Source organism: Vulpes lagopus, chromosome 7 (genome assembly GCF_018345385.1).
Source record: "Vulpes lagopus strain Blue_001 chromosome 7, ASM1834538v1, whole genome shotgun sequence".
Lineage (NCBI taxonomy): Eukaryota > Metazoa > Chordata > Mammalia > Carnivora > Canidae > Vulpes > Vulpes lagopus.
The window spans coordinates 94,414,930-94,441,589 of record NC_054830.1 but is presented as its reverse complement, the minus strand read 5'-3'; the positions used below and the strand labels follow the sequence as shown (position 1 = coordinate 94,441,589).

Here is a 26,660-nt window from a genome sequence, read left to right as displayed (position 1 = left end):
GGACAAGAAGAAAAAGTGTATTTACTGAGAGAGTACTAAGTGCTGGATATCCCTTCCTGACTTATCTTATCTTTGAGCAACTCTGTAAAGAAGGTGAGATCTGTCTTCATTCACATTCTTCCCCAAACATGGCACAACTGATGTGCCAAGCACTTTCTTTAGGGATAAGCCAAAAGTCACAGAGCCAGAAAATTATAGAGCCTGGAAGAGAATTCAGGTCTTTCCGAAGAACCAATTATCCCCATTTCTTCATTCTGCAAAAAGATGAAAACAGGAAATAACTATCCTGTTGGTTCTATGTAGATGCAAAGGGCATCCAGAAATGGACTGGATCACACTTACAGTGGATAAGTTCATAGGACTGTATGGTCACAAAGAAGGCAGGTTATTATAGTCAGGTTATCACAGAAGCCTTAAAGGATGACTGCACTTTCTACCCTTGGAATCATTCCTTTGTGTTGGGATATGGCAGGTAGTGCCCAGATAGGTTAATAGGTAAGATATATCAGTAATAGAATGCCAGATGGTGAGGGTTCTGTACACCAAAAAGTAAGGAGATTGCTATTGTATAGATCAGGGTTGGCAATTTCTGTTTTGTTAAATGGGTCGCAAAGTAGATATTCCAGGCTTTACAGGCCATATGATACAGTGTCTGATGCAACTACTCATTTCTGCCTTTGTAACGTGAAAGCAGTTTACAAATAACTAAGTGTTCCAATAAAACTCTATTCAAAAAGACAACTGCAAACTAGAGTTGGTCTACAGGTTATAGCTTACAATCTATTCATCTAGAAAATTCATAGTGTCTACCATTGTGGAGGCAGATGTATTTAATAACTCGAGACTTGTTAACTTGTAAAATCATGTTAATTGACTAGACAGGCAACCATCATCTTAAAAACAAGGCTTCCTGGATCAAGGCCAGTGTAGTGGGGCTACTGATAACAAGAGAACTCCAGGTGCCTGGTTCAGAGGCAAACACTGAGAGGTACATAAAAAGGGCTCTGTGGTTATGAAGATGAACTCTGCTGACCTTGCTGTTATTCTCTGGATGTGCCAGAGTGAGCAAAGGAAGAATCACGGGGAAAATCAGTTACTGAGAACCTCATGTGATATTTGGTCTTTTTTTTCTTCTTCTTTGCAAGATTGCAATATGGGCTCTGGCCCATATAGGAAGGAAAATACTTCTGCTTAACTAGTTATTGTCAGGATGCATTACTTTCTGCCCAGAGAGTGGCCTTAGTTCTAGACACTGCATGAGTTACTTACATAGACTACACAACTGAAAGATTTGCAAGTACTAAATAAGGAATACAGTGCTTCTAATCGGTCAAAAGTGGGTTGGGGGTAGAGTGAAGGAGGAGGTGATGTATTGTAATAGCCATATTAAATTGTACTAAACTTGAAATAACGGAGAAAATATTTCCTTAAAGCTAATAGGAAAAATCAGTTACCAGACCCAGGACCATGAATCTAAGTTGTCATCCAGCTGCATGGGCTTATGGAGAGAGTTCCTGCACTGAGGTTTTCATTATAAAACACAGAGGCATTATTGGGGATAAATGAACCAATATGAATGAAATACCTGTAATTGCCAACCTGAAATTTCACGCCAAAAATCATCTGAATCCCAGGTTGATGTGGAGTGGTTTTTCTTCAAGTTCAGAAAGCATCTACTTTATTAGTGGAGTGGGATACTTAGCAGAAGTATGTTTATAAACTTGAATTCTTCATGTTTTCTCTAATATTGGAAACAGAAGGAAAGGGAAGGTCTTCCTTGCATTGTTTGTCCTGAATCTACTTATTGTGGTCTTTTGTTTAATGTGCTAAAGATAATAGTAGTAGTGCCCAGCCACGTGGGTGAGGAGAGCCAAGATCCTGCCAGGTTCTGGTGGCCAATCTGGGAGTGTCTGACCAGGGTGGTTACTTTGTCTTATTCATCTGCCCAGACTGGTTCCATTCTCCACATTTGCACAAAGGAGCCACGAAGTCTAGCGGTGGTGGCGCTACCTGGTGGCAGGGCTAGAAGGCTGGGCCCCATCTTGGACTTGGTGAGGGAGAAGGCTGTGTGGGGATGTTTGGAACCTTTCTAGCAAAATCTCCCAAGAGTCAGCAGGGTGCAGAGGGCAATCTGAGCTGAGCTCTGCACCCCCTTCTCCCCTATCCCAAGAGCAGAACTTTGCACAATGAAGTCATGTGATAAATAAGACCCAATAGAATACCAATAATAGGGGGTGGCCAACTAAACAAATGTTTTATGGGAATTCCCATGGGTCATACAAGAAGGAAGAAGTTGTGCCATGCTCCTTCTCACTTGTTGATATTAGATTTCTATGTCCTTCTTTGCTCTTCCCTCCTCCCCCTTTCCCCTTCCTCTACCTTCTCTTCCTCTCCTCCCTCTTATCAGTACCAACATCTGCTTAGATCACAGATTTAGCTGACTCTCTCCCTGCCACACCTCCTCTCATGCACTTGTTTCCCCTAGTACATGTGTATGCCATGCTTCTGTTTCTTTTTTTTTTTTTAATAATTTATTCTCCCACAGAATTTTGGTCCTGAACATTTCTTGTTATATTTAGCCATAACTATTTTATGTTTTTGCTTTTTTAAAGATTTTATTTATTTATTTGAGAGAGAGAGAGTGAGGGAGAGGAAACATATGAGCAGGGCAGAGGGATAGGGAGAAGCAGACCTCCCACTGAATAGGGAACCTGTTGTGGGATTCCATCCCACGACCCTAGGATCATGACCTGTGCTGAAGGCAAATGCTCAACCAACTGAAGCACCCAGGTACCCCCATGCTCCTGTTGCAATAATGCTTTTTAAATGTTGTCATGGTCACAGTAAGAATGGGTCATACATACAACTTTACCATCCAAAGGTGATGAGTTCATTAATTGTGACAATGAGGCCACATGTCAGAAAATCATCAGCTTTATCGAGGGGCCCCAGGGTGGGTGTAGAATTTACTTAAATTCTCATTACTTTGTCCCCTAATTGCCAGAGTAAGGAGAAGAAGATGGATGGCATTAAACTGAATTCAAGAGGGCACTGGTTGCTTCAGTCAGTAGAGCATAATCTCAGGATTGTGAGTTTGAACCCCACATTGGATGTAGAGATTACTTAAAAATAAAATCCTTATGGGCACCTGGATGGCTGAGTTGGTTGAGCATCTGACTCTTGATTTCAGCTCAGATCGTAATCTCAGGTTCTCTTGGGATTGAGCCCTGCTGAGCAGGGAGTCAGCTTGAGGATTCTCTCTCTCTCTTTGTCTCCCTCTGCTCTTCCCCTTTCTCTCTCTCTCTCTCTCTTTCTCGCTCTAATAAATAAATCCTTTAAAAAAATAAAATGAAGTAAATCTTTAAAATAGCCTTCAAGAATGAACATTTTGACCTGCAACCGTTGTTCTTAGTCACTTTCGTATCTCCATCCCTTTTGAAAACTGCATTAATTTCATCTTCTTTATGTATGTGCATATCTATAACATTTTGCAAGCCACTTTAAACAGTTCATGTACACACTCCAAACTCACTCATGGATCTGAGGTTAATTTTTGAATGAGATGAATCTATAATATTTTAAATGCAATATATTAAGTAACACCAAATTTGCTATAGCTTTTTGTAATGTAATAACAAAAAGAAAATATATTTTACTGTGAAGAGACTTGTCCCTTATCACCTTAATTAAGTGATTAAACTTAGCATCACTAATAGTGGGCACCTTCTAATAATGATGCAATATAAGGTTAAATTCATAGTTGGTGAAGTACCCTGACTTATGCCTAAAAAAAGTCTTTGGGCCTAACTCCTAAGTGACAGAAAATCCAGGAAATTAAAAAAACAAGTTAAATGATATTGATTTCAAGGAAACAATGAGACAAATTCAAAATGTGGAACATTCCCAAAAGCAACTAGTTTCGTATTTTGAGATGGTTAAGATCTTTAAAAACAAACAAAACAGCTGCACAGACTATTCTAGATTAAAAGAAACTATATGAACATAACAATCAAATATGGAGTGCAAACCCTGACTGTATTCTGGTTCAAATAATTTTTAAAAAAATTAGAAAGTTTTTGGGTAACAGTTAACAAATATTTAACATAAGCTAGATGTTAGATGATATTGGGGAGTCATTGTTATTTTTCTCAGGTGGGATAATGGCATTTAATATATAAGTTTATAGAAATTTTTTGTATTGTATACATTTTATTTTTTTAAGATTTTATTTATTTATTCATGAGAGACACATAGAGAGAGAGGCAGAGACACAGGCAGAGAGAGAAGCAGGCTCCATGCAGGGAGCCCGACGTGGGACTCGATCCCAGGTCTCCAGGATCACGCCCTGGGCTGAAGGCAGCGCTAAACCGCTGAGCTACCCAGGCTGCCCTGTATATATTTTTTACATATGGATCTATACATGGATGTATATAAACACAAAGTACATATGACAGAATCTTAATGTTGCACTGTATTCTTTCAATTTTTTATATGTTTGAAATCTACAAAATAAAAATTAAAAAAATGAATTAAAGATAAACTTTTTTTAAGTATGGCATAAAGTTGTGTTCTTAGTCATGCATTTGATCAACTTTAGGTTTTTTTTGCTGGACTGCCTAGTCTGAATAATTCACAGAGCCAGAACCGAGCATTTTATAGTAGGTCACCATTGACCAAGAAATCATGGTGAAGCTCTTTGTTTCTCTCATTCATTCTAGAGGTGATTAAAGATCTGTGCCTTTAACTAAAAATACAGCATTTCTTTGGGAGACTTTGTATCTCTGAGGCTTAAATAATGCTTTCTGGCAAACACTGAAGTTGAATACTTTTTAAAAGAAAACATACCAGAACTGCCACTGGCCACCATCTCTACCACCACCACCACCAGCAGGCTGCTCTGATGTAATAAAAGGAGATACAAAAAAAGTTAAGGAAATGTTATCACCTGAGATCATATTTTCCAACTGGAATTCATTGAGAACTAACAAAGTTGGACTAACAGAGTCATGATGTGCCGGCATCCCCAAGTCTAATTAAGTCAGCCCGTATTATCTCATGTCCCACCCGGTGCAGTACTATGTAATGCCACAGATTACTGGGGATTGCCAAGGACTTACTGCACAGTATTAAATTGTATAGATAATGGCTTTTGGCATTTTTGTTAGAAGGGACTGGTTTCAATATGCAGTAAGGCAACATCGTTTTACTCTCAATGGTTAGTTCATCACCAGCTTCCCCGCCCCACCCCCCTGCCTTTTTTTAAGTCCCGAAAATAGCTTACCAAAGATTTGTCATTTCCTGCCTAGAGAAAGTTCTGGAGTAGTTGTGTTTTTATAAATATCAGATGTGTAATCTCAGACATGAACTTATTATAACTAGCCCCAAGGCATTGTGAGCTGCGAGTTGCCACACAAAAATTAAAGGGGTCAAATTCAAGAGGGATGTGTGTCAAAAGGCTCTGGAAAATGGCACGAGCTTAATAAGCATCCCTCAGATGAACCTGTGATTGCGGCAGAATCTGCCATCTGTCTTGTGCTGGTGGCTGGCCTCCTAAATGCCTTTTATAGCCCCCCGGTAGTGAACAGGGTCCCCTGAGCTCAATTGGAAGAAAAATATATTAAGTTGGCTCCTCTTAACTGAAGGGAAAGGGAGAGACATGTTTAAATGACTATCTCTTGGGCTCTATTTACTCTGTTAAAAAATACTGTACCTGGTATTTCAGAAATAGGAGCTCTTTGAACCTCAGTCAGAGTCTTTCGGGGGTCATTTGGTATCCTTTTGGAGCAAGGGACTTGATGCTATTGTTTTATTGGTAGCATTTATCATTCAGTTCCACTTCCTATTTTACCTTTTTCTTTAACAGCATATGATAAAGTAGCATCATAAAAACAGGCCTGCAGGCCTGACTTAGCCTCCACTCAGCTAAGCCATCGTTTCTCGATTGGAGTCTGAGTCGGCTCCAAAGGGGGCCCAGGTTCTCCGGGCCAGGACACTCTCCCAGGGAAGCAATGAGAGCGGAGGTAACAAGTGGGATGAGGATGATGATTAGGCTAAAAAGTAAACTCCTGAGAGGCTAGAATTAAGGGGAGGGCATGGGATTCAGTAATTACACACAGGGAGCCAGAGACCAAATACGAAAAATGCCCAAGACCAGTGCAGTGTAAAAATAAAGAAATATGGGGATGCCTGGGTAGCTCAGTGGTTGAGCGTCTGCCTTTGGCTCAGGGGGTGATCTCCGGGTCTTGAAATCAAGTCCCACATCGGGCTCCCCACAGGGAGCCTGCATCTCCCTCTGCCTGTGTCTCTGCCTCCCTCGCTGAGTCTATCATGAATAAATAAATGAAATCTTTAAAAAAGAAAAAGAAATATGGTTCACGAGTCCTTGAGAGAGTCTTCCTTCTTAATTGAAAGTGATACCAGAAAACAAAAATCAAATGATGAAAAGGAAAGGTCTAAAATAAAAGGAGTGAGGAGCTGCTCTGAATTCAGTAACAGTAACTGTGAGGCTCAAGGCACTGAGTTTTGATTCAGAAAACCAGGTTCGATCAGCTCAGAATATCTGACTCCAGAGTGATGCCCTCGGATGTGTGTATAGTTAACTAACTTTCATTAAGTGCTTACAGGGTCCAGGCCCTCGGTAGGTGCTTTATGATCATGCAAACATTTGTTCTTTGTAACACCCTTGAAGGAAGCACTTGAAGGATTCTCATTTTCCAAGTATAAAAAACAAGACTGGGGTAAGCAGTTTGCTCAGGCACACACTTAGTGTCAACCAAGGACAATAGTCCCAGCTGTCATTTCTACTACGCAATATGTACACTCATCTTGTTTGGTCCTTGTAATAACTATGTGATATTAGCACTATTATTATCACCATTTTATAGATGGTGAAATGGAGGCTTGGAGGAGTTATAGGTAAGTTTCACAAGGTCCTGCAGCTAGCAAGCCTGAGTGCCAGGATTCAAATCCAGGAGGTCTGACTGCAGTGCTTGGCCTCTGAGCTGCCACACTTCTGCCTCCGTATGTCGTTTTTCCTCTATAAGTTCCCCTCGATGGCTATTTGTATCTTCTCCATTGGGAGGGAAAATGACTTAGTAAAGAGCATTCGATATATCTAAAGTTAGCTTTAAAGTTTTATATATTTTTTAAGATTTTATTTATTTATTCACGAGAGACACAGAGAGAGAGAGAGGCAGAGACAGTTAGAGGGAGAAGTAGGCCCCCTGCAGGGAGCCTAATGCGGACTCGATCCCAGGATTCCAGGATCACACCCTGGGCCAAAGGCAGGCGCTAAACCACTAAGCCACCCAGGCGTTCCAGTTTTAAAGTTTTAAAGAAGTGCCATACAACTACTATTGGAATGGCAGGTAATCTATTGCTATGTAGATAAAAGTATTAATAATCTTGTTATTAAAGAAGTTGTCACTTAGAACTGAACTCCTGGATGAGAAAAGATACCTCAGGAGCAGAGTGCAAGAAACTGGCTTGATTCTGAGTCCTGCCATGTTCTCTCTGGGAAGGCAGTCATGGGACCGTGATTAGGATGCCCTACTCTTTTCAAATTTGGAACTCTTAGCTTGCATCAAAATTGGCTGCAAAGCAGAGGCTACCAAACCTGGGCGATAGAGCGCAGGTGTAAGAATCGGCAGGGGTCACAGATAACTGGAAGCTGCAAAAGCAGGCCCATGGACTCAGAGCCGAGGCTGATAAGGGCCAGAGAGGAACAGAAATCTGGAACTTACGAAATGAAAAAAAGATCCACACCAAAGCACACTGTTTGGTGAAACTTCAAAATGCCAGGTAAATTGGGACAGTCCTCAAATATTCCAGGGAACATGGAATCAGAATTATATCAGTCTTCTCATTAGCAGCATTAGAAACCAGAAGGCAGTGGAACAATGCTAATAAATAAATAAAATAAAATAAAATAAAATAAAATAAAATAAAATAAAATCCTGTGCTTGGAAGGTTTATAATGAGAAAATGCTCTTTGAAACAGGCAATTTAATTTTTAACATTAAAATTTTACCAAATGTTTGTATTTTGTTCTCACTTTTATAGTTGAGCTTGTATATATTTATATTAAGGAGATAGATCCACATTAATGAGATGTCTTGGGCTTGAAGTTATCTGAATACCGTTCCCATAAAAGAAAGCTCAGGGCGCCTGAATGACTCCATTAAGCATCTGCCTTCAGCTCAGGTCATGATCCCAGGGTCCTGGGATTTAGTCCTGATCACTGAGCACTGAGCACTCAGTCCCTACTCAGCAGGGAGCAGGCTTCTTCCTCTAACCTCTGCCTCTCTCTCTGCTCTTCCCCTGCTCATGCTGTCTCTCTCTCTCTCATAAATAAATAAATAAATAAATAAATAAATAAATAAATAAATCTTTAAAAAAAATTTTTTAAAGTTCATTTAATAATGGTAACTTAATACATAAAGACAGACAACATAGAAACGCACTTTTGGACAGCCCAGGTGGCTCAGTGGTTTAGCACCGTCTTGGGCCCAAAGCATGATCCTGGAATCCCTGAGATGGAGTCTCACCTCAGGTTCCCTGCATGGAGCCTGCCTCTCCCTCTGCCTGTGTCTCTGCCTCTCTCTCTCTCTCTCCTTCTCTGTTTGTCTCTCATGAATAAATAAATAAAATCCTTAAAAAAAATGAAAAAGAGACTCACACTTTGGTCTTTCCCACTCACCAAGCATCCTCAAACAATGCCAAAGAATGGTGTATGGGAAGACTTTAGCATGGTCTGGGTAGACCCTAGGCCAAGCACCAGTTTTGACATTTAAAGTAATCAAGAAACGATCAAGGAATATCCACCTACAAAGTAAACACTGGAGATTAAAAAAAAAAAAGTGCTACTTTCTTCTTTTGAGAGCGTTGCCAGGCTTCCCACCTCAACTTGAGCTGCCTACCTTAAAGACCTTTCTCCGGACTCTCATTGCTCTCAGCGAGCAGAGCTCCTCGGCCTTCCAGCATCTGCTGGGGATGGTGTAGGCCTTCCTTTCCTTCATAGCCGGCCCATGGCCTCCCGGGTTTGGGATGCCCCCCCCCCTGGACCTGGGAACGTTGGCTGTCCCTTTTGGCCACACGTGCTACCGCGCGGGTCCCGGGAGTCGCCCTGCACTTTCGGACACGGCCAGCCGGGGGCGCGCGGGAGCCCCAAGGGAGCGGCGGGAAGCGCGGGAGGAAGACGGAGCTGAGAGCGGCCGCTGGGCGGGCGTGAGATCGCTGCCGCTGCCGAAACCAAAGAGGGTAGAGAACAGTCCTGCCTAATGAGGAGAATGATGACGTTTTTATGACCACTAATGGATTTCGCAGCAAGATTGCACTTCTTTCACGAGCCTGGAGTCCATTCGCAGTTGTGGCCCGGGCTTGGGGGAGCGCGCCCTCCTCTCCCGCGCGCGGCGGCGCTGCTCTCCTTTCCCGGGCTCGGCCTCTAGGGGTGACCCCCGGGGCCGCGGCCCCCTCCTCGGCCCTCCACCCCGTTAGACAGTCCCTTTGCTGCACACCAGTGAAATGCACTTAGCCTTGGCCTGCGGAGATGTCAATCTCTCGGGGTCTCGTTATGCATCAGTGTAATATTTTTCCCCCCTGCCTAGATGTCCCCCACATGTCTCGTCATTGTTGTAAAACAGTGTGGACTTTCAAACTTTCTCTCTCTGTCACAGAATGCCTTGTTCGAACTTGTGCTCACGTACAAGCCGGTGTGTCTGTAAAGCAACAGGAACCTGAGGAATCCTTGAAGTGATGGTGGGAAGAAGGGGTGTGGATGCTTCTACCTCTCCCACCCCAACCTCCCACAGGCCTACAGGGCCTCAAGGGGCAGAGTTGTGTAAAAGCTACTTTTTTTTTTTTTTTTTTTTTTTTTTAGAAAAGAAAACCTGTTGACTCCTGAATGCTGCAAAGGTCTTATTTCCTCTGTGCTGTGCCCAGGGGTGTTTGTCATGTGATATTAACACAGGGAAACCTCAACTGAAATCAGAATCAACAATCCTTCCCAAAGGTTGAGGTTCCAGTTTATCGTTTTGGTTTTTTTTTTTTTTTTTTTTTTTTTTTTTTTAGATTTTATTTATTTATTCATGACAGACACAGAAAGAGAGGCAGAGACACAGCAGAGGGAGAAGCAAGTCCCCTGCAGGGAATTTGATGCAGGACTCAATCCCAGGACCCCAGGATCATGACCTGAGCCAAAGGCAGATGCTCAACCACTGAGCCACCCAGGCGCCCCAGGCTCCAGCTTATCTTGTACTATTAGTGAAGCAAAGGATTTCCTCCAAAACCCACCATTAAAAAATATAGAAGCAGGGGATCCCTGGGTGGCTTAGTGGTTTGGCACCTGCCTTGGGCCCAGGGCGTGATCCTGGAGTCCCAGGATCGAGTCCCACATCAGGCTCCCTGCAGGGATCCTGCTTGCCCACTGTGTCTCTGCCTCTCTCTTTCTCTCTCTCTCTCTCTCTCTCTCTCTCTCTCTCTGTGTACTCATGAATAAATAAATAAAATCTTAAATATATATGTATATATATATATACACACACACAAGCAGACTACTTACATGAGAGAAGAAACTACTTGTAAACACGGTTGGTGCTGCTAATTTGGACAAGCTTGTGGCACAATTTTTGTGTGTTTCGAGGAGGGGGGCTCTTTAGTATACCAATTATTATTCTTTTTTTCCTACAAATAGTATGATTCCAAAAACGTCCTGTGTTACTCATATGGATTTCAAGCATTTTCTGTAATTTATAGTTGCATTAATCCAAAATGACTTTCTCATGAGTCTAAATTAGTGAAGTCTCACTGTAAATTGTATTTATACAAAAAGATTGAGAAAATTGTTTCTTTTATGCCTCATAAATTGCATGCTTAAAAAGTATAATCGTTCAGAATAATGTGGTTTTAGTATTCTTTTTCCTTTCAGAACTAGTGGAATCAGGTCTGTATGTTTACCAATCCAGAGTATCAAATTGCATGCGATAACTAATATGGTTGCTATCACAGTGCCTGGAAACAGCGGATGCCATCAAAGTGGTAGCTTTTGGCCTTCTCTCCACTTCGGACCCAGTCTAACTCCACCCTGTTTATCCAGTATTGACCTATACCCTCAGCGTTTCCCCAGACCTGAATTGCTGAATGTCAGAGCTAGTTAAGAGTTGGCCTGAAGTCCTAGAAAGGTCATAGACCATAGAATCCTAATGGGATCCCATGTTGGAATCATTCACTGAAGTCATCATATTAATAAAGAATTGGTTCCTGCCCTCAGGATCCTCACAATATATTAGAGGAGGTTGAAAGGTGAATACTTATAAGACAGCATTATGAGAGCTGCAATAAAGAACTCCCTCTGCCTACACTGGGCTGTGACTGTGACTTACTGGCCAGGGAAGCATTTGCCAAGTTTGTGAGTGAGCACAGCACATCCCAGGGACAGAACAGAGTGTGGAAAGACAGAGAACATTACATATTGTTTAAATACCTATTGCATGCTGTCCTGGGCATTAAGGATAAAACAGCAATTAAAACCCAGGCCCGGTTCCCATGAAACTCACATCCTAGTGTAATGAGAGAATGTGCAGTGTTCAGGTAATGGCTAGAGGTTTCTTGTAAATGAGGGGAAGTGGTGAAGATGAGGCCGAGTATACCAGTTTCCATCTGAAGGGACTTGAACTTTAACCTGTAAGGTGGTTCCAGGGGTTGTCAACCAGTTTAGCCTCTGGAGGGCAGGATTGATTATGACTTCCTATGGACAAAATTAAAACCTGATGTTGTGTCTAAAAGTTCAACAGTGTTCATCCTGGCATTTGCTTGAGCCAAAGTCCATGAGCTGATTCCATGTCTTCTGTTGAGTTTGTATGAAAATGCTACATTATTGCTTGTAAGGGGATTTAAAGAGGAGAAAAGTTAAAGTGAGAGTAGGAGTCACAGGAAAAGACTATGAAGCTGTGGCCCTGTGCACTGGCCTTGAACTTGAACCTGAATTCCTGTTGCCTGCCAGTGGCTTCACGTGTGCACATGGCTTCACCTGAGGTAGCCAGATGGATAACAGCAAACGCTATGCCAAGATGTTCCCTCTGGGTACTTTAAACTTTCCTGGAGCAAAACAAGGCTTCTGTGCACAGCCTGAAAATGTGTAATTTGGGAACACATTTTTCACCCTTAGTTTGAAAAGAGGAATCAAATCTGTTGACTCTTGTCTACCCCCTGCCCACTATAGCCTCTCCCCATCTTAAAATTTCTTTTTTTTTTTAAGATTTTATTTATTTATTCATGAGAGACAGAGAGAGAGAGAGAGAGAGGCAGAGACACAGGCAGAGGGAGAAGCAGGCTCCATGCAGGGAGCCCGACATGGGACAGAATCCTGGGTCTCCAGGATCACACCCTGGGCTGAAGGCAGCGCTAAAACTGCTGAGCCACCTGTGCTGCCCCCCATCTTAAAATTTCTTGAAGGTACCCCATGTACAACTTTCTGCAAGGATGATTGATTTTTTTTTTTTTTAATGGCAGTCACTCTAATAGCTTCGTCCCTAGCAGAAACAGGGTTTTTAATGATATTTAAATGAGTGATATACTGCTTCTGGCCACCGACCTCCAAAGTATGCCCTTCTGTTCTTTAGAGTACTAATACAGGGCACTGATTCATTCACACCGCCTTTAACCAAAGGCCTGGATTAAAAGTATAATCCATAGCTGCAGACAAGTAAAGGAACTTTTTTTATGCAGATTAACCCCTGGCTTTGCCCTGACCCAGTTCTCTATCCAGTAGTTCTCAAATTTTTGGCGTGTATCAGAATCCTATGAACTCTAAAATGCAGATTGCTGGGCTACACTCCCAGAACTTCTGATTTAGTGGGTCTGGCATGGGGCTCAAGAATTTGCATTTTTAGCAGGCTCTCAGGCAATGCTGCAGAATCCCCTGGAAAACACTTTGCAAACCATTCATCTTGTTTCTCAAATTTACCTGACCTACTGAAACAAATTCTTCAAGGGAGAGGCCCTCGATGTTGATCCTTTGCCCCCGCTGACCCAAGTGCCTAGGTGATTCCACTCATTAGGAAAATTTAGCAAAGGCTGTTAACAACTTACCCCAGTTGAGTTACATGATCATTATGTCTGACAATTTATTTTAGTAATCAATTAGAGCAGTGGTTCTCAGTTTTTGATACATATTAGAATCACTTGGTGAGCTTCTTAAAGCATTGATCTTTGGGTCATACTCCCAGAGATTCTGATTCAACTGATCAAATTAAGCCTAGCCATCCCCCCTCCCCCTCGCCCACGGGGCACCTGGGAGGCTCAGTCAGTTATCATCTTTCTCAGGTCATGATCTCAAGGTGGTGAGACTGAGCCCTGTGTTGGGCTCCATGCTGGGCTTGGAGCCTGCTTACGATTCTCTCTCTCTCTCCTCCTCTACTGCCCCCACTCTACTCACATGCTCTCTTTCAAAGGAAAAAAAAGCTCCCCCACCCAAGGTATTTTCCATGTGTATCCAGGGTTTGGCTAAAAGCCTGTTAGATGGCCTTTAGCCCCTTCTTTACCTAATTACTCTAGCATTCTCCCCAAATCCCCTCCTGAGGAAGTCTTCCCATATACTTCAACCCGCAAGAGGGGTGAAGCACTTCTCTGCAGAATTGATAATTCTGTCAAAACAGTTGATACAACACTTGGAATCACTGGGGACTTCGTGCTTTCTCCTATGAGATGGTAAACTTCTTGAGGACAGACACCAGGTCTAAATTTTCCTGGAATCCCAGTGCCTTGACAAGAGGATTCAGTCAGTTTCTTTAGAATGAGTAAAAGGTTTGTTTTCTGTGATTCCAACTGCAGTAGAGCAGAGAGCAGTCTTGACTCTGCCACTTATCAGCTGGAGACATGGGACATGTTATCTTGCTTTAACTGAGCCTCTGTTTCTCTGTCAAATGGACACCTCATGGGCTGGTTGTGAGGTTTTGATGAGATTGATGTAAAAGCACATCTCATGAGGCAAACCATGCAAAAAGTGATTCAGACAATATGAGCTATTTTATGTTCTGTTCTATTTGTTGTTTTAACTCAAGCTGACTTGCATCCCCAGTTTCCTGGCCAAAAGAGGGTCACTGGCTTTGCTTTGCAGCCTATCAGCCTAAGTCCTGCTGAGCTACACAGCTTCTCATTGTCACCAACCAGCTCTCCTGGTCAGATGGGTCATGAAGACATTCCCCACAGTGGGTAGGGGCTGTGATGCAGCTTCTTTCTTGAGTGTGGGAAGATCCTGTTTTAGAGCTAATAAAATTTCTCATCTGAGGATCCAAATCAGGCAGATGTGCCTCCCACCAAAGTGCCTGGTCAGAATGCACCCTTGCCTTGTTTCTGCAGATGAGGAAAGCTTCTGGTTGGGATTACTACTTGGGCACTATGGGTATGAACTCCATCTGCCAATATCCATGTGATGGCTGTTACAAACTCCCCTGGCCCTTCATCACAGCCGGGTTCCCATATGCCCTGCATATTCCCCTGTGATTCCTGTGGCATCAGATCAGAGACTCCCACAAAGCAACCCCATTTTGGACGGGGGATACTGGTTGTCTCCCCTGGATTCTCTTTTCCCGCTGGAGGAAACAGCCAAATGGAGACCTCTCTGAGTGGTGTCGTGCTCTCCTGGGGGAGGGGCGAGTTGGTCAACCTATAATCACTCTTCTTACCCTTCTAATGCATCTATCTTGGTCTCTCAGCTGTGGGGGCGGGGAGGGGGCTTCAGCCTCACCTCCTGTGTTTTAGGATTCTCTAAGCAATCTTTTATTCTTGAACAGTTATTAGTTGTTCTTCTTATGAATGGAGAGAAAAGTCAAGAATGACATATGTTGCCATCTTGATGACATCACTTCTTGTCCCAATTTGTTTCAAGGCCAGCGTAATCCTGATACCAGAACCTGGAAAAAAATTTATAAGAAAAAGAAATCACAAATAAATGTGTCTCATAAACAGTGACGTAATATTCTCTGACAATGTATTAGCATATCAAATCTAGTAATATCTAAGGAAGATTAATGCAATACTAGGAGGAAAATTTATCCTAGGAGTGCAAAGTTGATTAGACATTTAAAATCATTCAGTACAATATACCACAGTAACAAAATAAAAAAGAAAAACTATATAATCAGCCCAAGGGATTCATAAAGAGCATTTGACAACATACAACATCCGTTCATAATAAAAACTTTCAGCAAATTGAAAAGAGAAGGATACTTCCTTAATCTAATAAAGGGCATCTGTAAGAAACTGAAAATTAACAGCATGGTTAATCATGAAACATTAAGTTTTTTTCCTCCTTAGGTCAGGAGCAAATCAAGGATCTCTGCACCTCTATGTACCATATTTTACTATATAATCTATGCAGTACAATAAACAAGGGGGAAAAGATAAAAAGTGGAAAGGAAGAAGTAAAATTCTTTTTATTCACAGGCAATGTAGATGCTTATTCTAAAAATCTATGAAACATTATAAAATACCTCATAAGTGAATTTAACAATGTCACAGGATACAAATTCAATATATACAAATCCAGTGCATTTCTATATACCAGTCGCAAATTATTGGAAATTGAAATTTGAAAAATACTTTTTTAGGTAGCATTAAACATATGAAGTGCATAAAGGATACATTTAACAAAATATGTGCAAAACCTCTGCACTGAAAACCACACACACTGCTCAGAGAAATCAAATAAGTCCTAAGTAAGTGAAAAGAAATGCTATGAGCATGGATTAGAAGATTCAATATTGTTAAAGATGCCAAATTACTCCAAATTGATCTATAAATTCAATGCAATTCCATTTAAAATTGCAGCATCATTCTTTGTAGACAGTGACAAGGTCATTCTGAAATTTGCATAAAAATGCCAAAAGCCCTAAAGCCAAAAGAATTTTGAAAGAGCAGAGAAAAATTAAGTAGGACTCAAACTACCTGATTTCAAAACTTATATTAAGGCCATAATAATGAAGTATAGTGTTGCTGTAAAGATAGACAAATAGATGAATGAAACAGAATTGGGACCAGAAATAGACCCACTCATATAATGACTTCTGATAAAATTGCCAAGGCAACACAATGGGAAAAGGAAAATCTTTTTAACAGGTATGCTGGAACACCTAGATAAATACATGGGAAGAAATAAACCTCAATCTTTACCTCACGGTACATATAAAAATTAATTCAAAATTAATAATAGGCCTAACCTTAAAAGCTAAAAGCAAAAAGTGACAACATAGGAGAAAATCTTGAATGTCTTTTTGCTTGAAGTAGGCAAAGCCTACTTCTTAGACCCTCTACACAAACAGCATTAAATGTAAAAAAATAATTGTAGTTTATCAAAATTTATAATTTATTCTCATCAAAAGACATCATTAAGAAAATGTTAAAGCAAGCCACATAGTAGGAGGAAATATTTGCAGTACATATATGTCAAAAGCCTTGTATCTAGAACAATTTCTACAAATCAATAATAAAGAGGCAAATTTTTTTTTTTGTAATGGGCAATAAGACTTGAATAGACACTTCACAGAGGATAATATACAAATGACCAATAAGCACACAAAGTTCTCAAAATCATTATTTTTGAGGAAGATGAAAATTAGGAAGGATAAAATTAAATATTTTGATGACACCAAGAGTTGGCAAGAACATGGAGTAATTGGAATCATTATCTTTTGATAATAACTATGTGAATTAGTACAACCACTTTAGAAAAGGTGACAATGTTTTTATAAAATCAAACATACACCTACAGTATGACCCAAATATTCTACTTCTGTGTATTGACCCAAGAGAAATGAAAACATAGTATCCACAAAAAGACATGTGCAAGAATGTTCATACCAACTTTATTCAAGCTTGCCTAATATGGCCGTCAATAGTAAAATTGATGTCCCAAATGTCCATGAATAGTAAAATTGAGGGGATCCCTGGGTGGCTCAGCAGTTTAGCGCCTGCCTTTGGCCCAGGGTGTGATCCTGGAGTCCCGGGATCTAGTCCTGCATCAGGCTCCCGGCGTGGAGCCTGCTCCTCCCTCCTCCTGTGTCTCTGCCTCTCTCTCTCTCTCTCTCTCTCTCTCTCTCTCTGTCTATCATAAATAAATAAATAAAATAAATCCTAAAAAATATAGTAAAATTGATAACCAAATTTTGACCTATTCATATTTTGCAATGGTACTGGGCAAATTTAAAAAGAACTGATAGTACATACAACAATATGGGCAAATCTCAAGAATTATGTTGAATGAAAGAAGTCAGACACAAAATAGTATCTACTATGCTTGCAAGAATAATCAAATCTATAGTAATAGATATCAGAACAGTGTAAACAGGAGCGCTTAACTAGAAGGAGGCACTGGGGAATCTCTGGGGTGATGGAAATGTTTCAATTGTGGTGATGGTTATATAGCTGAATTTTTTTTATCAAAACTCATTTTTTAATCAAAACTCATTGTATATTAAATATGTGTGCATTTTTTTCTATATGTGATTTTTTTTACCTCAAAAACAAAAAAGAAAAAAGAAAGGAAGGGAGGCAACAATTTGAGACTGGTCACTAGATTATTTTTAAAAAGGTCAAGTGTGCTTTGAATTTTATGGACACAATAAAATACATTTCATTATATATTGGATACTTAATATAAATAAGGCATCTTATATATTAATCAAAAATTGATTTAGAAACATTCAAGAGTTAGCACATTCCTTCTGAGTAATACATATTCACACATTGGCCCTGCATGGTTCCACTCATCCCTCTGCCTTAGTAAATGAAGGCTGTTGAGTCTGGTTTGCAGATCAGAGCTCCACTTTCCATTTACTTGACCTCTTTATGGTAGTTGATTATTTCCCAGAATGCATTATTCCTAATGTGAAACTTTTATGTGAGAATGTCTCTAATATAGGGCTACCTGCCATTATTTAAGTGAAATATGACCTGTTGCTTGCAGTCAGATTTCAATGCAAAGTTAACCTTGAACAAAAAATTGAGACCAGTTAAATAATTTTTTTTTCCAAAAGCCCTATTTTTGCCAATACTGAGGGAAAAAAAAGAGCCAACAAAATTATATATTTAAGATCTGTTTAGCAAACAAAGAATGGTTATTTGGTTTGGAGTTGAGAAAAAAAACTTAGTAAAAACTGAGAAACGCTTCAAATTACTGATCCTTACTTTTATTGAGTTTCACAGTAGGTCATTTTTAATTACATGCAACTTCTCTCTAAACAGCAGTGACGCTCCTGTTTCTGTAATAACTGACTGGGCAAAAACCTTTGCTCTTCTGGAATTGCATTTTACAGAATCAACTGAAACATAAATAGAATTAGACTTATGGGTGTTTGGCATGATGTCATGGTGTGGTTGTGTTATTCTTGACTTAAATGATCTGTTCCAATGAATGAAGAGCCCTGTTAATGACCCCATGTAGAGTCAGTCCCTGTGAGCCTACTTTCTCTTTTTCTTTTGGGGATTTAGAAACTGCCCTTCCAACTCCAAGCAGGGGACTTTCAAGCGTTCTTTCTTCAGCAGAACTGAAAGTCTATCAGCATATGCAAGCATTTCCTCCTCCTCTCTATAGTAGGTAACAATATGTCAGGGATTGTCTTCTTTATTGATGCACATAATAAGGAACAGACTGTCAGGGGGTTCTACGGCCACAGAACAAGGCAGAGACAGACAATAATTACACTGGCCTGGGTATTCTAATGTTCATTTTTCTAGCCAAACGGACTCTAATCTGTTGATATGAGTGCCTTTGGGCTAATGTTAAAACCATTATAAAATGTCCTGACCTTGAGATTAAAAGATAAGGGGAAAGAGGTACATTTTTAGTTCAAGTAACTCTAAGGCAATTCAATTAGGTAAATACATGTTAAGAAGAAATATAACTTGCTTACCAACCAGCCGAGTTGGCTTCTCATTCACTCGTTCAACAAAGATTTTTAGCATGGCTTTAGATTGTGGGAGTTTAAAGATATTTAAGATGATTTTCCTATTTTAAAGTAATTTACAATCTAGATATAAGATAAACACACTGGAAAACTTAAATAATGGTATAAGACTCAAATAACAGAACACATATGTAAAAGAGGTGTTACCAGTCGATAAACTTGCAAAAGATCATCATTAAGATGATTGTGCAAAATTTGAGAAGAAAATTGAATATCTAAGAAGAATTGAATCTTGTTTTTAACAAGTGCTTGCCTGGGTGTCATTTGAGCCACTGAATAGCACCCACGTGCTAGTTTTCACTTCTGTGGAGAACTCATGTGTGTTCTCAGTTTATAATGAGCTATGATTCTTACTGAGAATGTGTATGTTTAACCAACAGAACTACCTGTTGTAACTGATCACAATTGGGTTGTAATCAGTTATGTTCCTATTTGTCTCTTTTTCTACTCTGTGACCCTGAGGACACTAAGTGTGACAACAATAACCAACATTTATCAAGCTTACTATATGCCAGGTATCATTTTAAATTTCAGGAACTTTCCATATATTAATTCATCTAGTCCTCCTAATAACCTGATAACATAGGTGTTATCCCCATATTTACAGATGAGGAAACTGAAACATGGAGAGCTTGAGAAACATACCCAGAAGGTATTTGTGTTAGACCTGGGACGTAAAAACAGGTAGTCTGGCTCTAAAGCTCCCATGTTAATCCCTACACAATATCATATCTTATCTAATCCCTCATCAATATCATATCTTATCTTATGCTATCTTATAAGAGAGCATCTTTAGGCACCAATAGCATCTTTGGTGCCTAAAGATGAACACATGGATGAAGAGTAATTTTTGTGTTTGTAAGTTTACTGGAAAGATATATCAGTAATCATGCAAATAGTAATTGAACAGCTCCAGGAAGAGTCACTTGAGCCTAAAGGATACACAACACAGAGATGTCCCCCAGAAGTGGCAGTGTGTGTCCCCAACCCATGGATGTCTTAGGCTTTTAGTCACTCCCCCATCCCCTCCCATAGCTACAACCTACGTGTTAGCATGGGTGATTGTCTAGTCAAAGCTTTTTGCAATAAATAGAAACCCCTCAAACTTGCTCAAGTATTAAGTGTATTAAGAGAAATCTCATGGGTACAAAGGAAAGAAAATGTCCTGGGAGTAGAAAAGATACACGATCCCAGGAAATGGGGTGGGGGCAAGCAATCTCCTAAAATGCATCTGCTACAAGTATGTAGAGCCTATACTTTTAAATTTTATAGAGTAACTGACATTTCTTTATTTTTCTCTCATAGGAAATTAAACAGTACTCAAAATTAAGGCAGTGCTTGAAACCACTCACTGAAATAGGCAGTGGCCCATCTTTATCAGCAATACTCATCCAGTTATATACCCCGAGGGTTCTGGCCCAAACCAAAGATTTGTGCCTTTCCTTTGAACATGTTGTTCTTTCACTCATTTGTTCATTTGTTTATGTATACACTCATTCATTTGGAAACTTTACTGTCTTTTGCTTCCTGTTGTCATGACTGGCACAGAGCAGGGGGTACATAGTGGTGAGCCCAAAGGCTCAGACCATGACCTCTAACAGTTTACAGCCTAGTGACATCAGTACATAAACATGTCTTGGTGATTACTAAGTCTTGTTCTCATCTATAAAACAGGGTTAAAAACTGGCCTGCCCTATCTCACATGATAAAATGAGGCTTAATGTACATGAAATCCTCTTTCCAAGTACAAAAACTTAATCAGAAGGCTGTCATTTGATTAATTAATTAATTAACAGAAACAGAGATGGCGGCTGGAGCAGTTGACTGTTCCCTGGCTTTGAGGAGGCAGTCCCTGTGGTGCAAAGATCCTGGCTTTCAGAGACTGACATCCAAGTTTCATTTCAGACCTCACCACATACTAGCCAGGTCTCCTTGGGTAACTTACATAACCTCCCTGGGCCTCAGTGTTTTCATCTCTAAGAAGCAGCACATCATGCCTGCCATGCAGAGTATTTTTGTGGATCAGAGAGAGTTTGAAAACCAGCTGACTCAGTTCAGTCTTGAATAAATGCTGGCTCATATTTTCAGGATTCTGAGCTCTTCCAGGTATCAATCCAGGTATCAGGACTTTTGGCCTTTCTAGATCTCTTCCTTCTACCTCCCTCTCTTCTCTGTAATTCTGCTATTCCTTGCATCCGGTTAGCCACCTCCTGGCCTTACAATCACCACCTGCAGCCCATGGTCCAGATTGCTTACCCATTAGCATTCCACAGTCCATGGTAGCCTTCTTGGTTTCACCAGTGAAAACCAGCGTCTCTCCTACCACCCCCTTGGGGTCCTGCTTTCTGTGTGGGTGCTGGAGGTCTAATGTATCATTCCAGGAGTGAATTCTATTGGTTCATTTGCCGAGTACCGAGTATATGCCAAGTATTTTATCCCTACAATAGTCCTGCAAGGTAAATGCTCCCCCGCTCCCATTTTATAGACAGGTGGAACATTAGCCCCATATCACACCGTAGAAAGTGGTGAAACAAAGATCTGAACTTTTTCTACTGAATCCAATATCAAGTGCCTCCCTATAGACAAGGTAAATTACTATTAGTTGTAAAGAAATACAATCCTTAGGTGTAGCACCAAGCAAGCAAATTGTTAGGAACTGCATTTCAAGAAATGTGTGGCTTTCCTTGAAGCAAATTAGTAAAATCAGTGATTAGCCAATATTTATCAAGCATCAATTGCATGCCAGTGACTGTCCTAGATGCTCAGCATACACAAATAGATAAGCATGATCTTGCCCAAAGGTGTTCATGTAAAGGAGGAAGCAAATGTAGGGAGAATAGACAGGTGATCATGAATGCAAGGAAGAAATCATTAGTTCAGACTGGATAGGGGATGGCATAGTCAGGGCATATTTTCCATGTAGGTTTTGGTGGCGCATGCTCACAGGCAGAGAGAGGGAAAGGTCCATAAAAGATAAATAGCATGACACCTGACAAAAGTGTGTGAATATAGGAGTTATTTTAAAAGACCGTAAGAAGGAATGTGACTACATAGAACAAAATATTCATGGAGAGAAATGAGAGATGAGCTTAAGGAAGTATGCTGGGGTGAGGCAAGATGATAGAAATGTCTTTGATGCCATACTAAAGCATCTGGAAGTGAGCCTATAACCAGTGGGCAGCCATAAAAAGTCTGTTCTAAAATAATGACTCTGGTGATGGATATGTTAACTAACCTCATTGTGGTAACCATTTCACAATATATACAAATATCATATCATCATATTGTACTCCTTAAACTTATACAATGTTACATGTCAGCTATATCTCACTAAGGCTGGAAAAGATAAAAATAAAACAATGACTGTGTGTCATTTAACCCCATTGTGTTGGCTTATGGTTTCTAAGATACCAAAGAACAACAAATCATGCCTTTCTCCTGGATCTGCCATCAGTAAAACTTTGGTATAACCCAATCTGAATGAACAATGAGCCTTAGTCCTGAAACATGACTTGGTTACAATATAATACACATGGTGATAAAGAATGCACTCCCAAGGAACCTAAGCAATATGAATGAATTATTAAGGTCTCTATGCTAATTTTGTCTCTGATATAGAGATTGAACTGTCCATTAAAGAAAGCAGTTCTAGTTCTAGAAAGAAAACCAGGAAAGCCACACTTGCCATTAAAAACCCCACATTTTCTCCCCTACTGCCATTTTTTCTACCATGAGTTCTATTTTAAACCATAATTTTCCTAAATCAGACACTAGAGTTTTAGAAGCTAAGCATCAGTAGCTCTGGCATGGTTCGGAATCTTCCTCAATCCAGCAATGGAACTAAAATGAAAATAAAATTATGGAAAGGGCAGATGCAGTATCTTATATCACTTTTATTACATTATATTTTAGCAGCTGAGACAGGAGGGGAGAATATTATAGAATCAGCTTGCTGCAGTCTCGCCTATAATTATATTTTTCCTTGATAAGGCATTGGCAAGGAGCCCACAAAAATATTGATGCGAAACCTGATCTCCTAGTGGTGTGGAATTTCTCTAGGCCCAGGATTGAGACTGAGAGGTTTTGGAAGTGTTTGGCAGCTATAGTAAATTCAGGAGCTGGAGGCAAGGAACAATCCCTCTAGCACAAGCCCAAAGTCAATATATTATATAACAACGAAAGGCATACTCCTCTCTCTACTTTTATGCTCTTGACTGGATCTCATCCAGCCTATGTATCCTGTATAGGTGTAAACATACACTTCAAACAATATTTGGGGAGAAGGGTGTGAGCCCTATAACATTTTCATGGTTTTATATTTAGGGATGAGTGTGTTACTTAGAGAGACGCTGATCCTGAAGGTCTCCAAAACCAAGGGGCAGTAAAAACTGTGTGCCCCTTGCTATCACATGATTTGACTTTTGCTCTCCCTTGCAGTCCTTTTTCTAAGTATCAATCCAATTCTTCTTTTCCAAAAAATATTTGCTACAATGTAAACATGCAGCATGAGTGGAGTTTGCTGAGGACTATGTATTTGTAAGTAAAGTTATCTTAAATTAGAGCCTAGGCAGCTATTCCCATAGAAGAAGCTAAAAGGCATTGCATGCCCTGGCCCACTGGAAGACCTTTCAGGGCGACTCTAAGGAGGCTGCTGTCGGGGTGAAAAGAACACAAAGTTAGGAACCAGACATACCTGATTTTAAGATCCCACCTCTGGCATTTAGATGCTGCATGAGCTTGGTATCTGAGTCTCTCATCATCTGTGAGGAAGGGATGAATAAAATGGGGTTATGTACACAGAGCTCCCATAGTTGGAGGAGCTCAATATTACATTCTTTTCCTTTCTTTCCTTTTCCTATCTTCTCTTCTCTTTCTACCTCAGAATATAATTATCTGCGCATGGAGTGAACAGAATGCCAGGAAACTTACCTCACAAATTACCTAACAAGGGATCTGGTTACTAAGGCTTTTAAATGGCTTCAAATGTGATTTTTTTTATAATGTTGCCATCTATTTATACCATGCCACTTTTGCAAAAATGATTTGAGACAGCTTTTCAAATAAGATAAATGCACTAAGCTTGATAAAACGATAATAGAAAAAGATAAGGAAACAGGGACCAAATATTCTAACCCAGTTGCTGTAATGGAGTATAACATTGGCCAGGAAATCCTTGGAAATTTTGATTACATGTAGCTTCCATTATCAGAAAAAGGGAAGATGACAATTTATTTTATTTTATTTTATTATTATTTTTTTTAAGTTATTTTATTTTATTTTATTATTATTTTTTTTAAGATGACAATTTATATGAGGAGACAGTTTTGCCTGGTATTCAAAAAACATTCTTATTTTGGTAATTTTCCTGGGACTATTTACAGGCCCCTTTGATTTTAATATGATAAGCGATTTTCTTAATTCATACTCCTGAGACCCCAAGTAGTATAGGTAGGCCTGTCCAAGGCAGCAGGATGTATGCAGAGTCTGTGGGGTCCCGGATTGGAGGTCTTAACTCTAAGGCCAACTAGCTTCATCACCAGCTTAGGGAAGACACTGTGTCTAGTGGAGATTTCTTAGGCTTTGAAGAGAAACCCACTGAGGCTCGGACCCAGCTTTGCTACATACCATCCCCTGAAGCCTTGGGCAACTTTGCTGAAGCTCTCAAATCATTATAAGGGAAATAATTTTAAAAAAGAAACATAACTAACACTCTATGTGCAAATGTATATACACATGTATATACATCTGTGCCCCACCCACAGGATTATTCCTGCTATATTACTTCATAATCATAAAAAAAAAAGATTCCTACCCCACCTGCTTAAAGTGCTGCTGTTTCCACTTTAATTCTGAAATGATACCCTCCTTCACTGGCTACTTTGTAAATTCAAAGTTCTCAGTCCTAATAGTTGGTGTCATCCAGTCAACATGTTGTTTGTTCAACATTTAACATCCTTACAAATCATTTACTAAATAAATCAGTTCATTCAGCTAATTTCTGCATTTCTTCCAAATTCACATGGCAGACAGAATAATCTTGAGCAAACAGAGTCTGTTATCAATTTAGGTCACAAGACTGAGGCTTGGTAGAAATTCAGTAGAATTTAAAAAAAAAAATTCAGTAGAATTATATGACTTATCTCTTTTGTTTATTTTTTAAATTTATTCTTATTTAAAGCCACTACCATTAAATGTTTTCCTCTCTAATTCTTTATATAAAATAGTTTCTATTGTTCCAGTAGCCAAGACAAATCTTTGTGCATATAACCATCTGTGGTTCTTAAGTAATTATTTATATATTATATATATAATAAGAGCTTTTGATGATTCAGATCCCTTAATAACCTGAGGATTGTATAACACATTGCAAAACTATGGCAGTATCTCAGTATAATGACAGGCAATGGGGTGGTTGCCATAAGAGACCTGTAGAAGAAGAAATATTCTTATCCATACGGCTCTGGTTCTAATGGGAAAGGAGCCCATATTTACATATTTGGTTTTTTTGCCTTGAACATATCCCTAAATTTGTTGCATTAAGATAACCCACGACAGGACAGTGAAAATATTCTAAGCAGATATTCAACTCATTTTGCTCTGGTTCTTTGTTTACTAATAACCTATGGGCTATTGAAACAGGAAAGGCAGTGTGTTCCGTTCCGCATAATAGAGTTGCCCCATATTGTAATCATGTAGAGGTGTTATGCGTGTTTGGTTAACATAGCCACGTTTGCTGAGGATAGATGACCCTGTAATAAAGAGAATAGATTCTGGACCCCTCCTAGGCACTTCACATGTTGTAAGGCCCAATGCAAGACAATCTTACTATTATTCACTGTCACTATTAAATAACCTCATACTTTCTCACCTTAGAACCAAATATTCCAAAAACAAACCTTCAAAAATGAATGTCCAAACTCTGTGGGCCATACCTATGTGAAGTGATATTAAAAATATGTTAATGGTGTTAGATTTTCAAAGTATTTGGATATCTTCCATATTTAAAAAAAAATTTTAAGTGCCTTCAGGCTTTCATAGAGTAACAAGATGCAGATTTGAAGGTTTACCCAATTGAATTTGGGAAGTTTATAGAAATTTTTCTGCAAAGATAAAAGAAAATTCTGGTCTCCTGATGTTAGCATCTGTAGGAATGACTAAATTGACTACAGATCTGTAGTCAATGGGGGAGACTAATTAACCTAGCATTGGCGGAGGGGACCTGAAGAAAGTCTCCAAAGCTCAGTCTCAGCTGAGTGAACAAGTTCAGGTGGTTTTGCATGATGCACAGCATGATTGGGTAGAATTGAACAATTTACTTAAACCTTGTCTCAACACTTAATGCCATAGAGTTTAAATAAATTCTAGTGATATGCCTGAAGAATTTGTGCTCCAAATAGCTGGACCTAAGGAAGAACTTAAGTTGCCTTTGGAGAGGTATTGTTTTGTTTTGTCTCTACAACAGGCTGTGACAAATTGTAAGCAGCTTGCAAGGATTATCAGGATCTTCAAATATTTTGCTTTTAAAAGGAAGTAATAATTTCACACACACACACACACACACACACACACACACACACACATTTACTGCAGGCAACAGTTTTTGAACCTAAAGTACTATCAGCCTTGTGCATGTGAATAAATCTAAGTTGAAATGGAGAGGTGGGGGAAATGGTGTGAATATTTGAAGTTACTCAAGAAAGA

At 39.8% G+C, this 26,660-nt stretch overlaps 1 protein-coding gene and 1 long non-coding RNA gene across 3 annotated transcripts in view; one reads left to right on the top strand and one right to left on the bottom strand.

The window, feature by feature from the left end:
* Nucleotides 1-26,660, top strand: part of ADAMTSL1 (ADAMTS like 1) — an 882,039-nt gene that overhangs the window by 354,882 nt on the left and 500,497 nt on the right. The gene's annotated exons all lie outside the window — the stretch shown is intronic.
* On the bottom strand, nucleotides 12,349-24,923 carry LOC121494770. Its single transcript, XR_005988866.1, has 3 exons — nucleotides 24,777-24,923; nucleotides 23,653-23,719; nucleotides 12,349-14,909 (listed from the first exon to the last, which is right to left on the bottom strand). It is a non-coding gene; the product is annotated as an uncharacterized LOC121494770 (long non-coding RNA).